At 48.1% G+C, this 25,189-nt stretch overlaps 1 long non-coding RNA gene across 1 annotated transcript in view; it reads right to left on the bottom strand.

Annotated features, from left to right (window-relative positions):
* Positions 1 to 6,273: 6,273 nt before the first annotated feature.
* The window catches only part of LOC140409543 (uncharacterized), a 91,369-nt gene continuing 72,453 nt past the window's right edge, over positions 6,274 to 25,189 (bottom strand). Inside the window, exons 3-4 of the long non-coding RNA XR_011940382.1 lie at positions 11,598 to 11,658; positions 6,274 to 7,243 (exon numbers count right to left, since the gene is read on the bottom strand). This is a non-coding gene — a long non-coding RNA (uncharacterized lncRNA). The remainder of the gene's footprint in view (positions 7,244 to 11,597; positions 11,659 to 25,189) is intronic.

Genomic DNA, 25,189 nt, shown 5'->3' with positions numbered 1-25,189 from the left:
GTCACCCATTAGTCAGGATACTATAAAATCCTAGTCTAACTCCTGGGGAAAGAGCGAACTGATCCCCCAATCACTCACACTGACCGCCCAACCTCCCCTCAATATCACCCCCTCCCACCCCCAATAGGACATCCTGTCCCTCTCCTTGACCCAGCTATGGTTTGTGCAGAGATATGCACTAAAGACATACTGTTCATGCTTGTGAGGGACACACACGCGGATGCAGAAGAGAGGTGCAACACCTGTCACAGGTCAAAGGGAGCACCCATCGAGCAGGCTAAAGGTCTACTGAAGATGTGATTCAAGTGCCTTGATTGATCCACTGGAACCCTTCAGTATTCCTCAATGAGGGTCTTGTGTAGCTTTGTGGTTCCTGCGCCCCTCACAATATTGTGCTGCAAAGTCAGGAGGCATTGAATAATGAGGACATTGCCTCACAATGCCTCCTCCGACCATGAGGATCTGGAGGGGTCAAGTGACCAGGTGATGCAAAATGAAGGACCCCATAGATTTGTCCCGATATCCTGGGCGAGTGCGCAGTCAATTCTTGACCAGGAGTCACAATGCACATGAAATTAGATGTTAGTTTAAAATACCTGAGGTCCTTGGCTGAGCCCAATAAACTGCAGTCACCAGGTTTGTAACTTTGACACAAGTAACCTTTTATTATGTATAGTATTATAATGAAAGTGACAGAAAAATGTAACTCATTATCTGCTACCCCTTTCTCAACTAGCCCTCCCCCTTTCTAAGTTGTGCCACTCTCTACACACACACACATAGAGGCAAACAGCACAGAGGGGAAAGGGTCAAGGAAAGGGAAAGAAAAAATATAATAAAAATAAAAGATAAGGGTCCCTGATGCACTGGGACGACTTCCAGTCAAAGTATTTCTGACTTTCAGGCTTTCATTTTGATACTTTTTCCCTCGAGGCCTGAGATGGTTTTCTCTGGCAAGGTTGTCTACATTCTCTGCGGACTCAGCATCATTTCAGATTCACAGCAAAGGGTGTGCCAGGCACTTACTGTTTTCAGAAAAATGTAGCAGCTCTTTCACTTCAGAAAACAGGAGAGAGAGGGAGAGGGAGAGGGAGAGAGTGTGTGAGAGTTCCTTTCATTTCCAAGGTCTAAACACTTATGCCAAGCACTTTCAGAAAGTATCACACAGGAACCAATCACTGACTGTTGTCAGGCAGAACCAAAGATGTGCAGGTGAGGTGGATTGGCCATGCTAAATTGCTCCTTAGAGTTGAAAGATGTGTAGGTTAGGTGGTGTTACGGGGTTGGGATGGGGTAGTGGGCCTAGGTAGGGTACTTTTTCAGAGGGTCGGTGCACACTTGATAGGCCGAATGGCCTCCTTTTGCACTGTAGGGAATCTAGGATTCTATAGCAGGCTGCTTCAACTTGAGTCCTCTGCTTAAAGGCACATTCTGATTATGGGTCCACGGGTCAAAAATAATAAAAGAAAACAAAATGGGAACAAAGCAAATAACCAAGAAGGAGTCTTATAGCCTAGATACAGGCACATTTAGATATGTGTAAGGGAGGCACAGGATGGGCTAATGCACAGATCTTTCTTATGATCCCTGTGCCTGTTCAAAAAAATTGAACTGAAGCCGTACCTTTCTGCAGTTCTGCCGTCATCCCCGTCATTTCACACTCCACTGCCCAGCACCCAGGTGCACAGAGCACATTGACAAGGTGGGCAAACTCACAGCTGTTATGATATGCAGCCATGCACATAATGAGATGCAGACAGGCAGTGACAGACATCTAGTACAGCCAATCAACACACAGGACAGAACACAACCGATCACCAGACAGAACACTAGAGGGTGGTCTCCCACTATAAAACACACGAGGCATCAGCACTCTGCCTCTTTCCACTGGTGACAACTGTAGTGACAGTCAGGGTGTATATATCAGTTAGCACCTTCTACATGTGGCTCACAGCTAGTCTGGTCTAGTTAGTTATAGTTGGCACGCTTAGGTTAGCAGAGTGTCAACCCACAGTGAACTGTGTGCACTGCTCAACAAGTTCAATAAAGCGTATTGAACTAACATCAAAGTTTGGTGTCTACTTTCAAGTACAACTGCATCCAGTTGCAGTCCGTGTTACCCCAGGGTGAATAACATGACAACAGCCTGCAGCTTGATCCATCATTTTCAATCCTCTGAGGGAGAAAAGCTGCAGATGAGATCTTAAAGTGCTGCATGAATTGGAATGAGAAAGAATTATAATCCATAAACCCTTTAGTGAACGGAACAACAAATGCGAGGCTGAACATTTACATATTCTATTCTCTCACAAACCCCAAGTGTAGCCGGGAGTGCTTCATAAATCTCTCATAGACGCTGCTCTCCATGCACTTGCAGCTGATGTCGATGCAGGTTGCTGATGGTGCTGCCCTGTAGCCTGGGATGACCTTATAAGTGGCCTAGCTCTGCCTGCCTGAGAGCTCGAGGGCCCAACATGCTGAGGGGTACCTGCACGGGTGAAATATTTTCCTTGTTATCACAGCTACTCAAGTCCTTGGTATCACTGGCAGAGGGGCTGAAAAGTCACTGTCCACACTTGGAGCACCCTGAGAGGAGCCCCTGCATGTAGAAAGCAGCTATCCCTTCTCACTTGCAAGATACACTCATTCCTCCCTGATGACCTGAGAAGGAGAAGGACCTGATGGAGACGACAGTCACATCATGCCATTGACACCTTGCATAGTATTTATGGAGAACGTGATGGTGTGCAGGTCTGTGCACATCACCGCCACTCACTGAATGGTTTGCTGGATCTGGATATTCATGAGGACCTCCAATTTCTCATTGAAGGAAGTCAAGCATGCACATATCAGAGACAATGACTGTACTCCTGGCCTGAATGGACTCCTCCATCATTCATACATGGATAGACTCTGGCAGCTCCACCAGATGTTCCCTCACGTCTCTCTGTAGCTGCAGTTATCATTCACTCAGCATTGGCCTGGCCGACTGCAGTCCCCTAACTTTTGGTGTTCTTTGTGTTGCTTGATTCAGGATGGTTGGCATAGTGTTCACAAAGACCACAAAATAATTTGAACTTAAACAAAGCTATACATTTATTAACACTACTAACTTGAATTTGACACATACTCCTAAGTTGATTATTAGAGCTACTCCAGTTGATTATTAACATCTAAACTACACTTATCTACAGCTAATCTTAATACTGATATAAACTATGATCTGCTCTCACTCACACTATTTGCACTTCTGACTCTCTAGCTAACTCCTGCACACACTCTCCCACAAGGCCTAGCATCACTGCCTTATATACCTTTAACTGTAACTCCCTCTAGTGGCTACTGTGGATCTGTATTAACCCTTGCAGTATGACAATACCACATAACTGTCAGGGCCTCAGCTGTCACAGCCTCTGTCAGCTCGTCAGCCAAGTCTGCGATGTGCTCACCAGGTTGTGTACCTGAATCTAAATGTGAACGGCTAACCAACATGTGATTGTCTGCGCTAGTGGAGGAATCATGTGACGGTGCACCAGCTGACCTCCCCTCTTCCTCCTCAGAGGTGACTGGCTAGGTTCTAATTTCTCCAGCTGTTTACTCCTAAGCATAACCCTGAGCTGCATGAGGAAATAGATAATTTGGAGGATTCAGGGAATCCCATTCCCTCAGCCAAACTAATCCTAACCCTGTTGTGGAGCTCCATGTCCGCAGTGGTCAACACACACACTATGCTTTGTATGTGTCCAATCCATCCTTATGCCCCTTCAATTGTTCAGTCACCTTCTTGGGCAGATAACTTCTATCTGGACATCACCAATTGCACAGCTGCCCTAATGCACTGCCATTTCTAAAGTCTCCTTCTCCATGGGAGTCATGATGTATAGTTACAGCACCTCTCTACCTCTAATGACATCCAGAATGAGACTTTATCCTTGTCATGAGGCTACAGAGAAAACCCAATCATGATAATCATGTGATCTTACATCATTTTCTTGAGATGATATGAACTGTCTCATTTACAAATCCACATTAACCCTTCACACTACAGTGGGAAATCAGGCAGCAGTAAATGCAGGACTGACAACGCTTTACATATGGCACCCCCACCTGCTGCATTGTCACCTGATGCCAGCTTCACGACCTCATTTCCCGCCTCTGCATTTCAATTGGACAGCCCTCATGCCACCACCGGAGTTAATTGGCTGGCTACCATGAGATTGTACGCAGCCAACTGCTCAACACCTGAATAGAAGCAGCACCTGACACCAGGACCTGCAGCCTTGCCAAAACAGCGAGCCCAGTATTTCCACTGGGGAACCGAGGACTAAGGGGCACAGTCTAATCGTGACAACCGGATATTTCAGGATTTAAATTCTACACACACACACATGGTGATACATGTTTGGAATTCTCTTCTGTAAACAGCAATTGGTGCTGGGTCAATTGTTACATTTTAAACCTGAGATTGATAGCTTGTTAACCAAAGAAATTGAAGGATGTGGGGCAAAGGCATGTACGCAGTGTTAAGTCGCACATCAGCCATGATCGCATTACATGGCAGAAGAGGCTCATGGAGCTAAAAGGCCTGTTTGTTATTTTTCTATGTTAAATCATGGTTCATTGTAAATTTATGAGGCTTTTTTTGTCTTAAATGTTTTATTCTAGTTGCTTAATTGTTTTCTTGATTTTCTAACACAAGTGTAGCTCACCCAGAGCCTGACTCAAAGATACAGGCAATGTTATTACAGAGATGACTCACTTTCACATTGTAGGAAAGTAATTCATTTCCAATATACATTCACAGCAGGCTTTTTAGACTGCCTGTGGATCTTGGACAGAAAATGCTTGACCTACTGAGTATTTCCATCATTTTCTGTTTTTATTTCAAAAAAATGTTTAGCTTTTCCTTTGTATTATGCTGAAAGCAGATGAAAGAACCCTTGTGAAATATCCCGGGGTGAAACTGTGCTGTAGGCTGCAGAAAATGTAATCAGTATTCCAACATTGCTTTGTGTTGATAACAACAAACTTTTGTAAAGTCACTTGGCCAAATGTTTTTTTTAATGTCGTCTTAGAATTTTTGGAAAGATAAAGCAAAATATGGCTGAATGTATTTAGGCTAGCAACATGACTCATAATGAAGCTGTGAGATACAAAGTGAGATGCAAGTCTGAAATACAATCAGCACAACAGAAACACAGCTTCTATTAGCAACTGCACATTCTGTTACTTGGCAACCTGCCAATGACTCAACAAAGTTATAGAACATTTATGGCATATATTATATGATATAATATTCTAATATTTAATATTAACATTTAATACAATAGTATAGAATATTTTTTAAATCACATTTAGAATGTGGGCACATATGTAAAGACATTCACTAGTTGCTTTTAGAAGGTGATCGTGAGCAATCTTCGTCAATTATTGTACCAGTTCATGAGTGCATTGTGCAATGTTCCAGAGGGCAGTTAAACTGCAACCACATTAGTTTGTTAATGGAATCACATGGAGACTAGATCAGGTAAAGACAGCCAATTTCCATTCCTAAAGGACATTAATTGACCGCTCACAATTTTTATGACAATTCAATCGTTTATCACTTGACCCGATGCCAGCTTTTTGTTACAGATTTTTACAGAACTAAATTCAGATTCTCAAAATGCCATGCTAGACTTTGAATTCGTAGGGCAGCTTTTAACTGTCATAGGTCGGGGTTAAAGCCCCCAAAAGTGCCAAAACGTGCCACCCATTTCTGGGTTTAACCAAGCATATTTGGAGGGAAGTGGGAAATCTGGGTAAGTGATTTCAATAGTGAACTCATTGTGAAGTGAACTGGGGATTCTGGTTTTAACAGCCAGCAAACAGGTTTTCTGATGTTTGTGAAACTTACCAGGGTCAACATGGTAAGTATGCAGTGGGAAGTAATTATTCAATGAATCTGTCAGGCTAGAAAGCCTCTAAACAGTGAAACTGCATAGCTGCTGCTCTGCCTATGGGAAAGGCTCCTGCTCTTGGCACTTGCTCAGGGGACCAGATTTCCAACAGTTATTTCACCTACTTTGAATATTACTCATCTTGATCTGAGCTTCCCTGTTGTGAACATTCACTGCGGCTTGGGAGCTACTTTTGAAGCTCTGTCATGGACATCTGATCAGGAATAGGAGGAACAGCACCAACAACACAAACAGCATTGCCAGCAGCAGCAACTGCCTTCCTCAGCTGTATGCCATCCCATTCAACTGAGATCTAGCTCAAAGGTGGTGATAATCCTAGTGCATGTCTACAGCCAGAGGATCAGCTGTCCCAACATTTGGATTTCGATTTGGATTTGATTTATTCTCACGTACACCGAAGGACAGTAAAAAGTATTGTTCTGCGTACAGTCCAGACAGATTGTTTCATACATGAAAAAAACATAGGACATACATAAATGCACAATGTAAATAGATAGACATAGACATTGGGTGAGCATACGGAGTGCAGTACTATTCAGTAGAGAAGATGTGTGAAGAGATAAGATCAGGCCATAAGAGGGTAATTCAGGGGTCTGGTAACAGCAGGAAAGAAGCCGTTTTTGAACCTGTTCTCAGACTTTTATGTCTCCTGCCAAATGGAAGATGTTGGAAGAGAGAATAACTCAGGTGGGAGGGGTCTTTGATTATGCTGTCGCTTTCCCAAGGCAGCAGGAGGTATAGAGAGAGTCAATGGATGGAAGGCAGATTCGCGGGATAGACTGCGCTGTGTTCACGACTCTCTGTAGTTTCTTGGGCCGAGCAGTTGCCATACCAGGTTGTGATGCAGTCAGATAGGATGCTTTCTATGGTGCATCTATAAAAGTTGGTAAGAGTCAATGTGGACTACTGAATTTCCTTAGTTTCCTGAGGATGTATCGGCGCTGTTGTGCTTTCTTGGTCATAGCGTCGACTTGCGTGGACCAGGACAGATTGTTGGTGATGTGCACCTCTAGGAATTTGAAGCTGTCAATCATCTCCACCTCAGTACCATTGATGCAGACAGGGGTGTGTACAATACTTTGCTTCCTGAAGTCACTGACCAACTCCTTCGTTTTTCTGAGGGCACCAATGCCTCAGGAGGCTTAGGTTTTCACAACAGGCAGTTGTTGATATCTGCCGCCTCTTGCAACAAGACCTCCCACTGGATTAGCTGGGCACATTCTGCCAGTTGTCATCAAGCCCCCTAATCTCAGCTTCTTCCTGCAGTTTTGTCTTCTCTTCTCCTGCAAGGAAAGAAAACAAAGAGCTAGGATTATAAAGAATGCATTGTGCAGAAAGGCTGCAGTGACTACATTTGTGGCAGGTGACTGTGAGGCATGGGTGCACCATATCAATAATATGAGGGTAAGTTTGAGCATTGGCTGTGGAGATGGGTGTGTGAGGATGAGCCTAATCAAAGAGGAATGAGTGAAGCTACAATGTATGTTGACCTGAGGAATGCTGTGTATAAGAATGCTGGATAGATCAGAGCCATGAAAATGTTATGTCAGTCACTTTATTGTCCTTATTATATCTTACAACACCAGGTTAAAGTCCAACAGGTTTACTAGCTTTCGGAGCACTTCTCCTTCCTCAGGTGAATGAAGAGGTATGTTCCAGAAACATATATATAGACAAAGTCAATGATGCAAGACGATACTTTGAATGTGAGTCTTTGCAGGTAATTAAATCTTTACCGGTCCAGACGGAGCGACTGGAGAGAGGGATAATCACAGGTTAAAGAGGTGTGAATTGCCTCAAGCCAGGGCAGTTGGTAGGATTGTGCAAGCCCAGGCCAGATGGTGGGGGGTGAATGTAATGTGACATGAATCCAAGGTCCCGGTTAAGGCCGTACTCATATGTGCGGAACTTGGCTATCAGTTTCTGCTCGGCGATTCTGCGTTGTGTAGCCACCTGGGTTGGCCAATTCCCGATGTAAAATGGAGAACAGCAACGGCTAAAGGGAAATTCAGCCAACGCAGGCAGAAACTAGCAGGTGCAAGTTTACTGTGTATTAGACTCTGCAAAAGCCCAGACAGCATCGATACCAGCAACCATCTGCATAATGATGTAGCGGCCATCTACATACTAATGAGCGATCCCTGGGAACAATCGAAACATTTAAGGTAAACAAGGCCAAGCCAGACTCCTCTGTGCCAGCAGGAGCCAACACAAAAGAGGTTAACGGACACCTAAAGACCGCCCATCGATCAGGGAACCGCTCCAGTATTGGAGAAATAGAACCAAGCGACTGGAACAAAGTCCAATCACTTGAAACCAGGTACGGGGTCCGCCCCAAAAGGCAGAAAGCCCCTGGGGACTATAAAGTAAAGCTCCCAAGTTCAAATCGTTCTTCGTGACAGGGTCACTCAGCAACGCAAACCAACCCTTGACAGTGACCTGTTCAGCTGCCGCCAAAGAACGTAAGTCTCAAGTCAACGCTCGCTACGAGATAGGCGCTCCTAGCTACCAGTCCATACCAGCTTTTGAATCCCGCAGACTCGGAACCCGAACGAAAGGCCATTTATTCCCCTGACCTGGTGGGCCAGTCCGAAGCTAAGTATTGGCCTGTTAGTGATAGAAATAGCTTAGAAAGTAGAGTTTATGCATGAGTAGCGATTTACTGTGTATAATAAATGTGCTTTGATTTGAATCTTACTAATTGGTGTATTGAGTTATTAATCATTACTTGAACTTGAACATCATGGCGGTATCATAAAGATACCTGGCGACTCTAGAGCAAAGGTTATAAAACAGAGCCAATTGAACCAACCAAAACAGTTGTCGTGCATCCTGAAGGCCACCTTGGAAAACGCTTACCTGAAGATCAGAGGCTGAATCCCTTGACTGTTGAAGTGTTCCCCGACTGGAAGGGAACATTTCTGTCTGATGATTGTCGTGCAATGTCCATTCAACTGTTGTCGCAGCAACTGCATGGTCTCACCAATGTATCACGCCTCGGGACATCCTTTCCTGCAGTGTATGAGTTAGACAACGTTGGCCGAGTCACACGAGTATGTACCGTGTAACTGGTGGGTCACGTTCTCACGTGTAATGGTGGTACCATGTCGATGATCTTGCATGTCTTGCAGAGGTTACCATGGCAGGGTTGTGTGGTGTCGTGGTCGCTGTTCTCCTGAAGGCTGTGTAGTTTGCTGCAAACAATGGTCTGTTTGAGGTTGCGCGGTTGTTCGAAGCCAAATCGTGGGGGTGTGGGATGGCCTTGGCAAAAGGTTTGTCTTGATCGATGACGTGTTGAAGGCTGTGAAGAAAATGTCATAGTTTCTCCGCTCTGGGGAAGTACTGGACGACGAAGGGTACACTCGGTTGTGTCCCGTGTTTGTCTTCCGAGGAGGTGCGTTTTTTTGCGGTGGCGCGTTGAACCTGTCGATCGATGAGTCGAGCGCCATATCCCGTTCGTACAAGGGCATCTTTCTGCATCTGTAGATATCTGTTACGCTCCTCCTTGTCTGAGCAGATCCTGTGTATACGGAGGCTTGTCCATAGGGGATGGCTTCTTTAATGTGTTTATGGTGGAAGCTGGAGAAGCGGAGGATCGTGAGGTTATCCGTGGACTTGAGGTAAAGCGAAGTGCTGAGGTGACCGTCCTTGATGGAGTTGAGTGTGCCCAAGAATGCAACCGATTCTGGAGAGTAGTCTATGGTGAGTCTGATGGTGGAATGGAACTTATTGATGTCATTGTGTAGTCGTTTCAGTGATTCTTCGCCGTGTGTCCAAAGGAAAAAATTTCATTGATGTATCTGGTGTATAACGTCGGTTGAGGGTCCTGTGCGGTGAGGAGGTCTTGTTCAAACAAGCGCATGAAGACTTTGGCATAATGTGGTGCGAATTTGGTCCCCATGGCTGTTCCGTGTGTTGGGATTAAGAACTTGTTGACAAAGGTGAAGACTTTGTGATCCAGGATGAAGCCACGAATCGCAGAGCAGAAACTGATAGCCAAATTCCGCACACATGAGTGCGGCCTCTACCAAGACCTTGGATTCATGTCACATTACATTCACCGCCCACCAACTGTCCTGGCTTGAGACAATTCACACCTCTTTAACCTGTGATTATTCCTCTCTCCAGTCGCTCTGTCTGGATCTGTAAGGACTTAATTACCTGCAAAGACTTGCATTCAAAGTATCGTCTTGCATCATTGACTTTGTCTATATATGTGTTTCTGGAACCCACCTCTTCATTCACCTGAGGAAGGGGCTGCGCTCTGAAAGCTAGTGATTCAAAACAAACCTGTTGAACTTTAACCTGGTGTTGTAAGACTTCTTCCTGTGCCCAACCCAGTCCAATGCCGGCATCTCCACATCATCTTAAAATGGTATGTCAAAGAGCTATAAATGCACCCAGTTACTGCATATACATCTGGCATTGAACCTCAGGGGACCTGCATATACATCTGGCATTGAACCTCGGGGGACATTGTCTTCAGGCTGGAGGGAACCCCCGGGACCCCCCCTCTCCCCCACACTGCTCCCTTCTTCAGCCACTTTCATCCACATCTGCTAGGTTTGGTAGGCCAGTCTCTGTTTCATGTCCTTGGGAAGCAGCACATTTATTCATTCCCCCAGATCCTGTTGTAGGACCTCCAGGGAGGAGTCAGAGATTTGGAGGGCAGCCTTCCTATATCGTTTTTCCATTTCTGTGTTTGCTGAAGCCTCAGGAAGCAATGTAAAATCCAGCCACTTTGACCTCTTCCTGGATCCTGTTAACTAGAAATTCTTCCATTGACTGACGCAAGTTGTCAACACACTCATATTCTGTGATTGGTTGGGAAACCCAGAAGCTGAATTCTAATTCCTTGTCTGAGTTAAAGAGCCAGGGAAAAACACACAGTGCCCAAACAAACAAAGAGGTTCCAGACTGCTGCTCGACCTAAATGCGGTTGACTCTTAACAACCCTCCGGAATGGGCTGGTAAGCCACTCAGTTATTACAAACCTCTACAAAAACGCAGAAAAATAGAACTGGACAGACTGCCCAGCATCAACTTGGGCATCAGTTCTGGATACAACAAAGGTAAATTCAGTCCGGTCGACCCTCCAAAGTCCTCTGACTAACACCCGGGGTCTGGGGGTCAAATTGGGAAGGCTATCGTACAGGCTCATCACGCAACAGCCAGGCATGGACATATCCAGAATCAAACATTTCAGCCAACATCCCATGCTACTCCATCACATGTCCTATCCCACCTCTGGACAGACTCACTGGAGGTGGTGGAGGTTTGAGATGATGGGTTTGAAGAATCGCACAGGAAGCAAATTGGCAGAATGGTACAGTATTTCGAGCATCATTTTTCTGTGGCGCATTAATAAAAATGCCTGAAGCCAACAGTACTCTAAACTCTCTGACCCCTTACTGAGTTACATTGCCGCATAACTTTTCCAAAATTGAGCAAAATGTAAGGGAGACTGTACTCTGGAAATGAATAACCTTTTCCTCCCACAAATATTAGAACAGATCAATCACCAGTGATACGCTTAATACAAATGTGCATTTTGGGAGAAAGAACCAAATTCATATGTTTTGCATTAGCATTCCAATTATGTTGTTTTCGCATTTGTGAATAATAATAAATACTCACAGCACTTTGCATTTGTCATCTCTGCACAGCTGACAGATGATTTAGTCAACATTCATGCAAGCTGTAAAAAGTAGAAGTAATTTTTATTAAACACGACTATCTATCAGAGCAGCAAATTACAGGTTATGCAGAGGAAGGAAATTTATCGCAATTGAAATCCTTCTTTCGCGAGATGTTAATTAAAATGGTATGTCAAAGAGCTATAAATGCACCCAGTTACTGCATATACATCTGTAATTGCAGCAAAATACTCACTATTTCTGATAGGAATTCCAAAATCATAGAAAATGTAATGATGTGTTATAAAATACTAAAATATTCCACAGCTGGACTATATGACTCAAGCACCAAAGGCTATTATCACAAATGTGAGATGAAATATAAAATATTGCCATGAAATAATTAAATAAACGCTTTGGGTGTACTTTTATAGCCCAGTCATGGTGGGGGCAGGGCTAGGAAATGCGGCGAGCCATTAAAAGCTCTATTCATCCTGGCAGGATTGGAAAATCTAGTCGGGGGCTGATGTGTATCTTCTTACACGGATATGGGATCAGATTTTATCTGTACATTTCGTGGCATAAAGTATTGCCTGGGCAGAGCACAAGAGGCAAGATTGTGTGAGGAGGAGTAGGATTTTCCTGCCTTTAATTAATGGGATTAACTTGGCACTAACCGGCACTAATTTGACGCATGCCGACTTGACACATTTCATCAGGCCAAGGGCATGGAAACCCCCAACTTGGGAATATCAGCCACACAGTGTCTTGTGGCAATATTTTGGTTTGGGATAGGTGGAAAGTGCTGTGAAATATCAATATCTTATATAATTTTTGTTTCAGCGCATTTTTGCCAAACCTTTAGAAAGATTTTTCAGGCTTTCGACCACCTCTGCAGAATAATTCTCGGCTTTAGAGACTAGTTTAAGTTGTCCTAAGTTGTTTCTCCAACAGCTCAAGTATTGAATGCTCAACCCAGTGTGGAACCTATACATAAAAACAGGAATAACTCCAGTTTCAATCCCAAATTATGTTTTTCCTGAATTACCTGGTCTCAAACCCAAGTGGTGTTAGGCGCATTATAATCAGCCTCAGCTCTGTTGGGCTTAAATAAGACCATAAGACATAGGCCACTTGGCCCATCGAAGCTGCTCCGCCATTCAATCATGGCTGATATTTTCTCATCCCCATTCTCCTCCCTTCTGCCCATAACCCCTGGTCCCCTTATGTGGCGCACAAAGACTCCGTGAGACAAACAGAGTGAAGTCGATGAGGCTTTATTAAGCGTGTCTGTTCCCCAGCAGCCCGATAGTAAACTGGCATGCGGGGGAAGGCACCGGCTTCTTATACTTCGCCTTCAGGGCGGAGTATGAGGTCAACGGCCAACCAGGACCCGGGATCTGTCAGCCAATGACATTAGGGCTTCCAGTCCCACATGACCCCCAATACATACTACCACATTCACCCCTTGTCAAAAATGAACCCGGCGGGGTGATGCTTCGTATGGTGGTAAGGGTTTACAGTACTGGTCCTGGGAGGAGAGAACAGTTACATGGTAGGACCGTATTGGACAGTATCGTCCTGTTACAACTATTTACAGAGGATATATGAAAACAAAATGTTCATTGGACAGTCCATCTTTGTTTTACATCGACGCCACGAGTCGGTCGGGCGGTCTGGTCGTCCGTGTCGATCGCCTCGGCCCCGGCGGTGGTGGTAGTGCTTGTACCAGCGTTGTCGCCTCCGGGAACCGCACGGTTTTAGCTGTCGGTGCAAAGGGGAGGGGGGCTGATCCTCCTGGGAAGGGGGCGGTCGCGGGGTGCGGCGGTGGCAGGAAGGGGGGCGGTTGGGTTGATGGTGCCGGGGGGGTGTGCGTGGTGCCGGCGGGCGCCAGATCCCGCAGGGAGACCGTGTCCTGTCGGCCGTCGGGGTACTCCACGTAGGCGTACTGGGGGTTTGCGTGGAGGAGGTGAACCCTTTCGACCAACGGGTCCGCCTTATGTGCCCGCACGTGCTTTCGGAGCAGGGTGGGTCCTGGGGCCGCCAGCCAGGTCGGCAGCGACGTTCCAGAGGAGGACCTCCTAGGGAAGACAAGGAGACGCTCGTGAGGCGTTTGATTAGTGCTCGTACATAATAACGACCGGATGGAATGGAGAGCGTCCGGGAGGACCTCCTGCCACCGTGAAACTGGGAGATCCCTGGACCGTAGGGCCAGTAGGACGGCCTTCCAGACCGTGCCGTTCTCCCTTTCTACTTGCCCGTTCCCCCGGGGGTTGTAGCTGGTCGTCCTGCTTGAAGCTATACCCTTGCTGAGCAGGAACTGGCGCAGCTCGTCACTCATGAAAGAGGACCCCCTGTCGCTGTGGACGTATGCGGGGTAACCGAACAGTGTGAATATGCTGTTCAGGGCTTTAATGACTGTGGCCGCGGTCATGTCGGAGCAGGGAATGGCAAAAGGGAAGCGGGAGTATTCGTCCACTACATTAAGGAAATACGCGTTGCGGTCGGTGGAGGGGAGGGGCCCTTTGAAATCGAGACTGAGGCGTTCAAAGGGACGGGAAGCCTTAATCAGGTGCGCTCCATCTGGCCTGAAAAAATGCGGTTTGCATTCTGCGCAGATGTGGCAGTCTCTTGTGACTGTACGGACCTCCTCTAAGGAGTAGGGGAGATTGCGGGACTTGATGAAGTGGTAAAACCGAGTGACCCCCGGGTGGCAGAGGTCCTCGTGGAGGGCTTGGAGGCGGTCAATTTGTGCGTTGGCACATGTCCCGCGGGATAGGGCATCAGACGGCTCGTTCAGCTTTCCGGGCCGGTACAAGATCTCATAGTTGAAGGTGGAGAGTTCGATCCTCCACCGCAAGATCTTGTCGTTCTTGATCTTGCCCCGCTGTGCATTATCGAACATGAAGGCAACCGACCGTTGGTCAGTGAGGAGAGTGAATCTCCTGCCGGCCAGGTAATGCCTCCAATGTCGCACAGCCTCCACTATGGCTTGGGCTTCCTTTTCCACTGAGGAGTGGCGGATTTCTGAGGCGTGGAGGGTTCGGGAGAAAAAGGCCACGGGTCTGCCCGCTTGGTTAAGGGTAGCCGCGAGAGCTACGTCAGAGGCGTCGCTCTCGACCTGGAAGGGGAGGGACTCGTCGATGGCGCGCATCGTGGCCTTTGCGATGTCCGCTTTGATGCGGCTGAAAGCCTGGCAAGCCTCTGTCGACAGCGGGAAAACCGTGGTCTGTATTAGGGGGCGGGCCTTGTCTGCGTACTGGGGGACCCACTGGGCGTAGTATGAAAAGAACCCCAGGCAGCGTTTCAGGGCTTTTGGGCAGTGCGGGAGGGGAAATTCCATGAGTGCGCGCATACGTTCGGGGTCGGGGCCTATTATCCCATTGCGCACTATGTAGCCCAGAATGGCTAGCCGATCGGTGCTAAAAACGCACTTGTCCTCATTGTACGTGAGGTTCAAGGCTTTGGCAGTCTGGAGGAATTTTTGGAGGTTGGCGTCGTGGTCCTGCTGATCGTGGCCGCAGATGGTTACATTGTCGAGGTACGGGAACGTGGCCCGTAACCCATGTTGATCAACCATTCGGTCCATTTCCCGTTGGAAGACCGAGACGCCGTTTGTGACGCCAAAAGGGACCCTTAGGAAGTGGTATAATCGCCCGTCTGCCTCGAAGGCTGTGTACTTGCGGTCACTTGGGCGGATGGGGAGCTGATGGTAGGCGGACTTGAGGTCCACGGTGGAGAAGACTTTATACTGGGCAATCCGATTGACCATGTCGGATATGCGGGGGAGAGGGTACGCGTCTAGTTGTGTGTACCTGTTGATGGTCTGGCTATAGTCAATGACCATCCTTTGTTTCTCCCCTGTCTTCACTACTACCACCTGCGCTCTCCAGGGACTATTGCTGGCCTGGATTATGCCCTCCTTTAGTAGCCGCTGGACTTCGGAGCGAATGAAGGTCCGGTCCTGGGCGCTGTACCGTCTGCTCCTAGTGGCGACGGGTTTGCAATCCGGGGTGAGGTTCGCAAACAAGGACGGGGGTTGCACCTTGAGGGTGGCGAGGCCGCAGATAGTGAGTGGGGGTATGGGGCCGCCGAATTTAAACGTAAGGCTCTGTAGGTTACATTGAAAATCTAAGCCCAGCAAGGTGGGGGCACAGAGTTGGGGAAGGACGTTAAGTTTGTAGTTTTTGAATTCCCTCCCCTGTACCGTTAGGGTAACTATGCAGAATCCCTGGATCTGTACGGAGTGGGATCCTGCGGCTAGGCAAATCTTTTGTGCGCTGGGGTAGGTAGTTAAGGAACAGCGTCTTACCGTGTCGGGATGTATAAAACTTTCCGTGCTCCCGGAGTCGACTAGGCATGGCGTCTCGTGGCCGGTAATTAGGACCGTTGTCGTCGTCGTCTGGAGAGTCCGGGGCCGAGCCTGATCGAGCGTAACCGAAGCGAGCCGTGGTTGTAGTAGTGGGGTGGGGTCCGTTGTTGCCGTCCAAGAGGACGTCGGGGATGGATAAAATGGCCGCCCCCATACCTCGCCCGTAGATGAGGGGTCACAAGATGGCGTCGGGGGTGGACAAAATGGCCGCCCCCATGCGTCGTACAGGTCGGGGGCGGTCCAAGATGGCGGGTCCCCTCCTCCCCTCGTGGTGGTCGGGACCCAAAATGGCGGCGTCTGCGGGTCGCACATTGAGTGCTGGGGGGTCTGGGGGGCGCTAGGACTGCGCGGAGTTCTCGGGCCGCGGGCGCTAGGACCGCGCGGAGTTCCTTTGGTGCGAGCTCCAGGGCCGCGGGCGCTAGGACCGCGCGGAGCTCCCTCGCTGGGGACCGGCAGGTCAGTGCGAGCGCTGGGACAGTGAGGAGGTCCCTCGCCGGGGACGGAGGTCGGGGTCCAGGTGAGTTGTATTGCCGGCGGGTCAGGCGTGGGGCGCGGGACGGGGGTGAGGGACCAGGTCGGCGGCGTTGGCGGGTCAGGCGAGGGGCGCGGGACGGGGGCGAGGGCCCAGGTCGGCGGGTCAGGCGTGGGGCGCGGGACGGGGGCGAGGGCCCAGGTCGGCGGCTCCGGCGGGTCAGGCGTGGGGCGCGGGACGGGGGCGAGGGCCCAGGTCGGCGGCTCCGGCGGGTCAGGCGTGGGGCGCGGGACGGGGGCGAGGGCCCAGGTCGGTGGGTCAGGCGGGTCAGTCGTGGGGCCGCGAGCGCTGGCACCGCGCGGAGCTCCCTCGCCGGGGACAGCGGTGGTCGGGGTCAAGGTAGGTGGCGCCGGCGGGTCAGGCGTGGGGCGCGGGACGGGGGTGAGGGTGGCGTTCGGGATACGGAAAACCCCTTCCTCTCCGTGGAGAGTGTTGGCTGGCACCCAAATCGGGAGCGCCGGCGGCGGGTCATACATGGGCTGCGGGGAGGGGGGTTGGGGAGCGTAGGCGGCGTGCAGGGCTCCCAGTTCTCCCGGGGCCGCGGTGGTCGGGACCCAAAATGGCGGCGCCTGGGGGTCGCACATGGCGTGCTGGGGGGGTTGGGAGGCATAGACTGCCTGTAGGGCTCCCTGTTCTCCCGGGACGGCGGCGACCACGCGGGACCGGCACACCACCGCATAGTGGCCCTTTTTCCCGCAGCTTTTGCAGATGGCTGCGCGGGCCGGACAGCGTTGTCGGGGGTGCTTCGCCTGGCCGCAGAAATAACAGCGGGCGCCCCCGGTGCGACTCGGCGTTTGGACTGCGCAAGCCTGTGGGGTGTCCGGGGGGGGGGTAGGGGGTTTGCCGCGGCGGGTACGTACGGGGCCCAATGGCCTGCCGCGCGGTCGGGGCCGTAGGTGCGGGTATTACGCGCGGCTACGTCCAGCGAGGCTGCCAGGGCCTGTGCCTCTGAGAGTCCTAGTGACTCTTTTTCTAGAAGTCTTTGGCGGATTTGGGAGGATTGTATACCTGCAACAAAAGCATCGCGCATTAACATGTCCGTGTGTTCGTTTGCGTTCACCGACGGGCAGCTGCAGGCTCGTCCCAAAATCAGCAGCGCGGCGTAGAACTCGTCCATCGATTCTCCGGGAGCTTGCCGTCTCGTCGCGAGCTGGTAGCGAGCGTAGATTTGGTTAACTGGGCGAACGTAGAGACTTCTCAGTGCTGCGAACGCCGTCTGGAAATCGCGGGTGTCTTCAATGAGGGTGAAAATCTCCGTGCTCACCCTCGAGTGCAGGACCTGCAGTTTTTGTTCATCTGAGACTCGGCCTGTGGTCGATGTGATGTAGGCCTCAAAGCAAGTCTGCCAGTGTTTGAAGGCTGCTGCTGCATTCACTGCGTGGGGGCTGATCCTCAGGCATTCTGGAATGATCCTGAGCTCCATAGTCCTTTTTAGGCACGCTTAATAAATTGTGGCGCACAAAGACTCCGTGAGACAAACAGAGTGAAGTCGATGAGGCTTTATTAAGCGTGTCTGTTCCCCAGCAGCCCGATAGTAAACTGGCCTGCGGGGGAAGGCACCGGCTTCTTATACTTCGCCTTCAGGGCGGAGTATGAGGTCAACGGCCAACCAGGACCCGGGATCTGTCAGCCAATGACATTAGGGCTTCCAGTCCCACATGACCCCCAATACATACTACCACACCTTATTAATCAAGAACCTATCTATCGCTGTCTAAAATACACTCAGTGATTTGGCCTCCACAGCCTTTTGCGGCAAAGAGTTCCACAGATTCACCACCCTCTGGATGAAGAAATTCCTCCTCATCTCTGTTTTAAAGGATCATCCCTTTAGTCTGAGATGGTGTCCTCTGGTTCTAGTTTTCCTACAAGTGGAAACATCCTCTTTACGTCCACTCTATCCAGGCCTCGCAATATCCTGTAAGTTTCAATAAGATCCCCCTCATCAAATATTTAGATACATGCAAGTTCGAGACTTTTCCAGAAAGGAGATACAGAGCTTCCCAGTAGAGCCAGCTTCCACATTGCTGGAGGAGGTGCTGACCACAGGGGGACTGGAGAAGGGGGTAGTATCGGCGGTTTACGGGGCTATTTTGGAGGAGGAGAAGAACCTGCTGGAAGGGATCAAGGCAAAATAGGAGGAAGAGTTGAGAGAGGGTATTGAGGAGGGGTTCTGGTGTGAGGTTGAACGCTTCCACTTTGAGTGCGAGGTTGGGGCTGATACAGCTGAAGGTGGTGTATACAGCACACCTTACAAGGGCGAGGATGAGCCGGCTCTTTGAGGGAGTAGAAGATGTGTGTGAATGTTGCGAGGCGGGGCCCGCAAACCACGTTCAAATGTTTTGGTCCTGTCCAAAGCTGGAGGATTATTGGAAGGAGGTTTTTAGGGTAATTTCTAAAGTGGTGCACGTGAAACTGGGCCCAGGCCTTCGGGAGGCCATATTCGGTGTATCGGACCAGCCGGGGTTGGAAACGGGCGCGGAGGCAGATGTTGTAACCTTCCCTCCATTGTTCACCCGAAGGCGGATCCTGTTAGGGTGGGGATCAACCTCTCCGCCCTGTGCCCTGGCGTGTCGGGGGGACTTGCTGGAATTCTTGATGCTTGAAAAGGTCAAATTTGAACTGAGGGGAAGGATGGAGGGGTTCTACAATTCATGGGCGTTATTCATTATGCACTTTCGAGAATTGGATTACATCGAACATTGGGTGGGTGGGATGCTGGGACTGTTGGGAGGAGAGGGACTGTATGTGTTAATGATGACTATGGATGATACCTGATTCCTTTTTGTCATTTGTTTATGTGAACATGCGGGCTAATGTTTGGGGATTGGTGGGAGGATTGGATCGTTTTTATTGATATGGGGATTGACATTACATTTGTTACTGATTATTGTTTATTGTGGGGGGAGGAAATCTGGGCGAAAATGTGAAAAAGGAAAATAAAAATATTTTTAAAAAGATCCCCCCTCATCCTTCTAAACTCCAACGAATACAGACACAGAGTCCTCAACCGTTCCTCATACGACAAGCTGTTCATTCCAGGGATCATTCTTGTGAACCTCCTCTGAACCTTTTCCAAGGCCAGCACCTCCTTCCTTAGATACAGGGCACAAAACTGCTCACAATACTCCAAATGGGGACTGACCATAGCCTTATACAGCCTCAGAAGTCCATCCCTGGTCTTGTATTCTAGCCCTCTTGACATGAATGGTAACATTGCATTTGCCTTCTTAACTGTCGACTGAACCTATACGTTAACCTTAAGAGAATCATAAACAAGGACTCCCAAGTTCCTTTGTACTTCCGATTTCCAAAGCATTTCCCCATTTAGAAAATAATCTATGTCTAAATTCCTCCTTCCAAAGTGCATAACCTCACACTTTTCCACATTGTATTTCGTTTGCCACTTCATTGCCCACTCTCCTAGCCTGTCCAAATCCTTCTGCACCCCTTTGCTTCCTCAATACTACCTGTGCCTCTAAAGATCTTTTTATCATCTGCAAACTTAGCAACAGTGCCTTCAGTTCCTTCTTCCAGGTCATTAATGCATATTGTGAAAAGTTGTGGTCCGAGCACAGACCCCTGAAGCACACCACTAGTCATCGGCTGCCAACCTGAAAAAGACCCCTTTATCCCCACTCTCTGCCTTCTGCCAGTCAGCCAGTCCTCTATCCATGCCAGGATCTTACCCTTAACACCATGGGCTTTTAACGTATTTAACAATCTCCTATGCGGCACTTTGTCAAAGGCCTTCTGGAAATCTAAATAAATCACGTCCACTGGTTCTCCCTTGTCTAACTTCCTTGTTATCTCCTCAAAGAACTCTAACAGGTTTGTCAGACATGACCTCCCTTTGACAAAGTCATGCTGACTCAGTCCTATTTTACCATGCACTTCTAGGTACTCCGCGATCTCATTTTTAATAACGGACTCTAAAATCTTACCAATGTCATGTGAGAGTACCTTTAAGAAATGGATGTGTAAGCAATGTACCTTTAAGAAAAAAGTGATGTCAGAGAATGGGTGGAGCTCAGCTCAGTTCAGCCATTTTGAAGTTTCAGTTTTAAAAAGTGCCTGGCTGTTTTGCTGTGATCTGCTTGAAGGGAGAAAGCCAGTTTGAAAAGAGCTGGGTGTGTGTCTGTGTTTTGCAGTGAACTGGATCTCTGCCATAAAAGACTATCTCTGGATCATTTGGGTGATTTAAACTCATAATAGTAAAATCTTTAACCTGATGTGATTTTGTTTAAAGGTGTTAAGTCTCTTGGAAGTTGGAAGGAACATTTTAAGGAATTATTTATTGTTGCAATATTTTCTGAGTTATCTTTGAAGTAAGGGGTGTTAAGAGATCCAATGTTTATTTAAGATGTTAAGTTGAGTTCATGGAATGAACATTGTTTTGTGTTTAAAAACCCACGTGTCCAAAAATATAATCCCACACCGAGGGGACAAGCCGTGTGCTAGGAAATGCAACAAATACATTAAAGGTAGAGGTTGGTTGAACTCCATGATACATTTTGGGGTTCTGAAAACACCTCACCTATAACACCAATGACCAAAGTCAGGCTAACAGACCTATAAACCTGTCTTCTGCCTCCCTCCCTTCTTAAACATTGGTGTTACATTAGCCACTTCCCAGTCCTCTGGGACCCTTCCTGCCTCCAGTGATTCCTGCAACATCACCAATGCCCCCACAATCTCCTCAGCTATCTCTTTTAGAACCCTGGGATGTAGATCATCTGGTCCAGGTGATTTATCCACCTTCAGACCTTTCAGTTTCCCCAGAATCTTCTTCTTAGTGATGGCCACTACACTCACCTCTGCCCCCTGATTCTTCTGGAGCTCTGGCATCCCACTGGTGTCTTCCACCGTGAATACTGATGCAAAGTAACTATTCAGTTCATCTGCCATTTCTTTGTTTCCTATTATTACTTCTCCAGTCACGCTTTCCAGTGGTCCAATGTCTAGTTTTGCCTCTTTTTCACCTTTTATATATTGAAAGAAAATCTTTTTTTATATTATCATATCATAGAATCATATAATTTACAGTGCAGAAGGAGGCCATACGGCCCATCGAGTCTGCACCGGCTCTTGGAAAGAGCACCCTACCCAAGCCCACACCTCCACCCTATCCCCATAACCCAGTAACCCCACCCGACACTAAGGGCAATTTTGGACACTAAGGGCAATTTAGCATGGTCAATCCACCTAACCTGTAAATCTTTGGACTGTTGGAGGAAACCGGAGCCCCGGAGGAAATCCATGCACACACGGGGAGAACGTGCAAACTCCGCACAGACAGTGACCCAAGCCGGGAATCGAACCTGGGACCCTGGAGCTGTGAAGCAATTGTGCTAACCACTAGCTAGCTTGCACTCATTTCATCTTTTATCCCCTTTTTGCTTTTTTAGTTGTCCTCTGCTCGCTTTTAAAGGATTCCCAATCCTCTGGCTTCCCACTAATCCTTGCCACATTGTATGCTTTTTCTTTTGCTTTTATGCTGTCCTTGACTTCCCTCGTCAACCATCGATGCCTTGTCCTGCCCTTAGCATGTTTCCTCCTCCTTGGGATGGAATTCTGCTATGCCTCCCGAATAACCACCAAAAACTCCTGCCATTGCTGTTCCACTGTCTTCCCTGCTGGCTCCTTTTCCAATCAACTCTGGCCAGCTCCTCCCTCATGTCTTTGTAGCTACCCTTATTTAATGTTAATATCGTTACATCTGACTCTAGCTTCTCCCTCTCAAATTGCAGGGTAAAATTCCATCATATTGTGGTCACTGCTCCCTAAGGATTCCTTCACCTTCAGATCCCTAATCAAGGCTGCCTCATTACACATCACCAAATCCAGAATTGCCTGTTCCCTAGTGTGCTCTGTCACAAGCTGTTCCAAAAACCATCTCTTAAACATTCCACAAATTAATTTCATGGGATCCACTATCAACCTGATTTTCCCAGTCGACGTGCATATTGAAGTCCCCCATGATTATTGTGGTATTGCCTTTTTTACACGCCTTTTCTATCTCCTGATTTATTTTTTGCCCCACATCCTGACTATTGCTCGGGGGCCTGTACATAACTCCCATCAGAGTCTTTTTACCTTTGCGATTCCTCAACTCTACCCACAGAGATTATATCGCTCCTTGCTATCGATTTATCTTCATTCCTTACTAACAATGGAACCCCGCCCCCTTTGACCATCTGCCTAACCTTTCGATAGGACACACATCCTTGGATATTTTATACATTACAGCTCAAAATATGCAAAGTCATCTTAAATTACAATCGTGGCTGCGATTTAACAGAATAAAAACCTGGCCCGTGTTTGCCGCGCTCGGAGAGCCGAGAACGACCCCACTATTAAAGGGGACTCTGTTCTTTATTCGGGCCTCAGCGCGGAAGGCCCCACCGAGGCTGCACGTGCCTTCATTTCCTGCACCGAAGAGTTCAGCTCATCAGTGCAGGAAGAGACAAACATGACTCCTGGACCCCGCCAACACCCCAACTTGCCGATTAAGGGGTCATTGAGCCCCACTCACACAACCTCATCAGGGCATTGCACCCCCAGATTGGTCCCCATCATGGGCACGATGCCAGCCTGGCATCCGGGCAGTGCCACCTGGGCACCCAGTTCTATCCACCTGATAGACACCGCTCTTGTTTTTAAAGAAGAATTTGTGTCTCTTCAAACGCTAAACACTGGAATCTCTTCACTTATATAAAAATTTGATACTTCCTTATATTTTTTAAGTAGATCTTTAAGCACAAGTGGCTAGCACTGTGGCTTCACAGCGCCAGTGTCCCAGGTTCGATTCCCCGCTGGGTCACTGTGTGGAGTCTGCAGGTTCTCCCCGTGTGTGTGTGGGTTTCCTCCAGGTGCTCCGGTTTCCTCCCACAGTCCAAAGACGTGCAGGTTAGGTGGATTAGCCATGCTAAATTGCCCTTAGTGTCCAAAAAGGTTAGGAGGGGTTATTGGGTGACGGGGATAGGGTGGAAGTGAGGGCTGAAGTGGGTTGGTGCAGACTCGATGGGCCAAACGGCCTCCTTCAGCACTGTATGTTCTGTGTTCTATGTTTAAATCAGTTTGACCAAGCAACCAAAGGCGTCAAGGATGTTCATTGTCCCTATATGTAGTGGATCAGAAGAAATGTTTAAATTCCCTTTAGAAGTGGCCATGCATGGATCAGCATGGGGGTTGCCAATTAGCCCAGATGTCAGTAACAATTTTGTGTCCTAATACATCTCTGCGCAAAAGGCAGTGGGTGATCCTGTGAAAGCATTGAGTCCACAGCAAGCTTAGGTGGGGTTATGGGGATAGGGGGAGTGGGCCCAGGTTGGTTGCTCTTTTAGAGGGTTAGTACAGATTCAATGGGCTGAATAGCCCCCTTCTGCACTGTTGGGATTTTATGATTCGACTCCACTAGAAGAGATCTCGGGTACTGATTGAAGTCTGTTACAGTCAGCTGCACATACAAATAACAGGCCTTCTGTATCTCCTGCAGCACTCAGTAGGCTATGCAATCACCCCACCAGTGCTATCCCCTCAGTCCTTAGTAGAAAATAGATCCACGAGGAACTGAAGTTCACAATGCATAAAGAGCAAATGAAGCAGCAACATATTCAAACAGATATGTCACGAGAAAATTTTTTCTCGTGTAGCTTTGCAGTGTAATTTGCACCATCTGGTATGGAAGTAAACGCAGATCGTAGGAACTGCTTCCAGCTAATGCAAAGAACCATACATTAATCTTCATTCCTTTGAACAACAATACATTATATTAATGCACACATGATACTACTTACCACTCCCAGAAATGGTCCACCAACACCTTCTCAAAGGCACTTGGGGAGACACTAAATAGGATAGACACTGAACTCTCACCTTGCCAGCGATGCCCACATCCCGAGAGCGAATAAGAAAGCACCACATGTAAGTGTAAACAGTAATGGACGAGTAGTCTGTTTTTAACACATCTGTCAACAACATCCTTGTTCTGGTTCAATTTTACTCTCTCTTGAATTCAATGGGGCTGAAAATTGGACAGGGAGTAAATGGGGCATGCGGCCTGTTCTCAGGTGCATGAAAATAAAATCTCCCTTCTGAGATCAAAATACCCATAAAATTAGTGGGTTTTCTGCAATCCCTGCATTTTGACTGTTTTGTTTGTGGAATGTGGGTAATATTGGGACAGTTGGATTTGTTACTCATCTCTAGCTGTCCAGGGATGGTGGCAATGAGACTTTTCTGATGCCGTCCCCTCAAAGTGCAGAGGCCCAGGCTTCATTCTGTTTTCTGCTTTCTCTGGGAGGTTGCTGATTTTCTGGAAAACTAAGTTAGCATTGGCATTGCAGAGGAAATATATCAGGAAAGTATGGGTATTAAAAAAAAAATTGCCCTTCGTGTTGGGTGGGGTTGCTGGGTTGTGGGGATGGGGTGGGGGTGTTGGCCTTGGCTTGGGTGCTCTTTCCAAGAGCCGGTGCAGACTCGATGGGCCGAATGGCCTCCTTCTGCACTGTAAATTCTATGACATTGTCTGTGATCTTTGGTCTGCAGTGACAGTGGGTAATATAAAGTGTGCACTCAAAAATCTACTACTGAAAGAGAAAATGACTGGAGATATTTGATAAATGACTTTAATTCTTAAGCTTTTATCATTAGGTAACTAATACCATCACGACAAACATAAATTTAG

Source organism: Scyliorhinus torazame, chromosome 3, assembly GCF_047496885.1.
Source record: "Scyliorhinus torazame isolate Kashiwa2021f chromosome 3, sScyTor2.1, whole genome shotgun sequence".
Taxonomy (NCBI): domain Eukaryota; kingdom Metazoa; phylum Chordata; class Chondrichthyes; order Carcharhiniformes; family Scyliorhinidae; genus Scyliorhinus; species Scyliorhinus torazame.
Note: the sequence above shows the minus strand (reverse complement) of the source record. Positions and strands in the feature narration are given on the sequence as shown.